The sequence below is a fragment of the Lepisosteus oculatus genome, chromosome 14, assembly GCF_040954835.1.
Source record: "Lepisosteus oculatus isolate fLepOcu1 chromosome 14, fLepOcu1.hap2, whole genome shotgun sequence".
Classification (NCBI taxonomy): domain Eukaryota; kingdom Metazoa; phylum Chordata; class Actinopteri; order Semionotiformes; family Lepisosteidae; genus Lepisosteus; species Lepisosteus oculatus.
In genome coordinates this window covers 3,408,210-3,411,533 of record NC_090709.1, presented here as the reverse complement: position 1 = coordinate 3,411,533, position 3,324 = coordinate 3,408,210, and the positions used below count along the sequence as shown (strand labels likewise).

Below are 3,324 nucleotides of genomic sequence, written 5' to 3'. Positions count from 1 at the left end.
TAATACAGTGTGATCTCCTGTCCCAGCCTGAGGAACAGACAGTGAGCCTGTCTCTCAATAATAATAATCCAGTGTGTGATCTCCTGCTCAAGCCCAAGCGAAGACACAGTGAGCCTATCTGTCAATAATAGTAATACAGAGTGTGATCTCCTGTCCCAGTCTGAGGAACAGTCAGCCTATCTGTAAATAATAATAATACAGTGTGTGATCTCCTGTCCCAGCCTGAGGAACAGAGAGTGAGCCTGTCTCTCAATAATAATAATACAGTATGTGACCAACTGTCCCAGACTGAAGAAAAGACAGTGAGTTTGTCTCTCAATAATAATAATTCAGTGTGCAATCTCCTGTCCAAGCCTGGGGAACAGACAGTGAGCCTGTCTCTCAATAATAATAGTACACTGTGTGATCTCCTGTCCCAGCCTGAGGAACAAACAGTGAGCCTGTCTCAAAATAATAATAATACAGTGTGGGATCTCCTGTCCCAGCCTGGGGAACAGTGAGCCTGTCAATCAATAATAATAATACAATATGTGATGTCCTGTCTCAGCCTGGGAATAGAGAGTAAGCCTGTCTCTCAATAATAATAATACAGTGTGTGATCTCCTGTCCCAGCCTGGGAAACAGTGAGCCAGACTCTCAGTAATAATAATAATACAGTGTGATCTACTGTCCCAGCATGAGGAACAGTGAGCCTGTCTCTCAATAATAATAATACAGTATGTGACCAACTGTCCCAGACTGAGGAAAAGACAGTGAATTTGTCTCTCAATAATAATAATACAGTGTGATTTTTTGTCCCAGCCTGTGGAACATACAGTGAGCCTGTGTCACTATAATAATAATACAGTTGTAGCAGCGAGGCTTAATAATAAGGCAGAATTAAGTGTTTCTGAGCGTCCCAAGTGAGGCCCCAATTCTCCGTTCATCTCTGTGGTGCAGCCACAGAGAAACTATTCATGCAGGCTGATTTAAAGTTCCTTTGATAAGGACAGCTCCCAAAGGGGGATGCACTTAGCTAAGCCTGGCTATCATGATCAATGGTCATCCATTGGCACCTATCTGTCTAGGGAGTGCCAGATGGACATCTGGACTGCATTACTAAGTGTCAGGAGTAAGTGACTCATATCTCACCTCGATCAACCAATCAGGGACTGGTAGGGCCGAGTAACCCACGTGGGACTCTGATGCCCATGGAACTTTCAGCCAATCAATGAGCTGAAGTTCCTCCAGGTAAAAACAGGCAACACAGAGAGCCTGTGAGATTCAGAAGGGATTCAGGAGAATTCTGTGGACTTTTCTACGGGAATTCAAAGGAGAATTCCAGGGCAGGACGGCCAAGGAGCAGAAGGCTCCCAAGGGTAGGGCATTCTCGCAGCGAGCCTCCTGACCATCCTGAGACTCAGCCCGGACAACCACGGAACGGCCAGTGTGTCCGAGTGCCAGAACTTTCCTTTGTTATAAGAGTCTAGAGATTGCCAGAGAGTAACCAGAGGATCCACCCGAGGTTAGCACCAGCAGCAGGCCTTGTGAACAGGTCGGAACTGTGGACAGCTGAATCACTATTCAGAACTAGCTCTTCATCAGGAACGAACCGGTCCTCTTCCTGACTTGCTGGGACCCACAGTCATCTTTTCTCCTGTGCACAAACTTTGCTAGTTAAAACCAGCTAACTAGCTGGTCAGTGAACATCAGCAGCGCACCGTTGCAAGCCGCAAAGCACAGCCTGGCACCGAGCCAGAGAGTGCGGATTGGACAGCAACAGCCTGCAACTGTTTCTTTGTGCCCGCAGGAGATCTGAAACCCAGAGATTGGATGAGTATTCAACTTCAATGCATTACAGCTCGAGAATTCAATTGTTATCCCAACCAGTTGATATCAATTTAATTCCTAAGAGTTATGTACTTGTTTTGAGTCTCTAATGTAGAATTTATAACCAAGTTCATTTACGAAATGGTCTTAATGAATGATATACTGAACGTATGTCCTCTTGATATATGTAACTCTTTGTAATTGACTGAATATATATCTTTTGTATTCTGATAACCCTCGTGATAAGATCTGTTAGGTTTATATGCATATTCTATGTATTAATAAATGTTTCCTCGTGTAGTAGTACCTGTGTGTGTGCGTTGTTTGAGTTATATCGCATGGTTGGATTCTAAAGCCATCAAAAGAATCAATTTTGTGATTTACTGCTACAATGAATAATTGTCCCAGTAAATGCCCAAACCCTACAGAACTGGTGCCTTCAGAGAGCACACTACATTACATTTTGGCTATGGCAACATTACAACAGCAAAACGACTGACTTTGAAAAGGGAATGAATGTCCGGAAGGAGTAGTGTAACCAGCTTGAAATGCTTCTCCGGACCTCTAACTAAAAGAAACCGGGAACCAGCAGTGGCATCGACTCCTTTCGAACTGGGATCCTATCGCAGCTCGTGGTGTCGTAACTCTTCCGTATCTGATATTGGACCAAGCACATCAGGGGAGAGCGCGAACGCAGTCCCCCACTACCAGAAATTATGCAGTCGAGATTCCCACATTTGGGGAATTCGCAGGGGTCAGCACTGCCGGAGTGCAATGGCGAGCCTCGCTCTGGGTGAACCGATTTTCGATTTTCAAGAACTTTATTTTCTTTTCACAAAAAAATACAGGACATCACAAATCAGAAAGCTTTACATTAATATACATACTTAAAACAGTATATATGATCACATCTCATTACATTTTGACACGGTAACAGTTACATAGCAACAATTTTCTTTTTTTCTGGTGCAAATCACATTCTTTACTTAAACATGATAATGTTTTTTAGAGTTTCTTGAGATATTGACCTATGCTCTCTATTTCCCACAGATTTTCTGCTTCCTCCCTCCCTTCTCTCCACAGATCTCTGAGGTAATAGTTCTCTCAGGTGATGAACAGGGCCAGGCTACCTGCTGCCTTGACTGGGACCTCGATGCCTTTGAACAGCCCCATGTTCCTCACTCTCCACAGAGCGTCTTTCCCACTGTTCACCACGGCCCAGATCCTGTCAAACACGTCAGGAGGAAGTTTGACAGGAGAGATGCCGTATATGACGAAAGCAGCAGTCAGGGTAAATTGGGGCGAGAGAACCTGCAACCAATCTTCAAACTGTGCCCAGAAGGCCTTAGCAAAAAAGCAGGACCACAGGAGATGGGTCACAGTCTCCTCCTCGCCGCAGCCCACCCTAACGCAGTGAGGGCTGGGGGTGAGGCCCCTACGGTACAAGAAAGTTCGTACCAGTAAGCACTGGTGGACGACACTCCAGGCTAAATCTCTGTGAATGTTGCACAGAAA

General features: G+C 45.0%; 1 pseudogene; it reads right to left on the bottom strand.

Annotated features, from left to right (window-relative positions):
- Nucleotides 1–2,485: 2,485 nt before the first annotated feature.
- LOC138243693 (U1 spliceosomal RNA) lies at nucleotides 2,486–2,632 on the bottom strand (annotated as a pseudogene).
- Nucleotides 2,633–3,324: the final 692 nt, after the last annotated feature.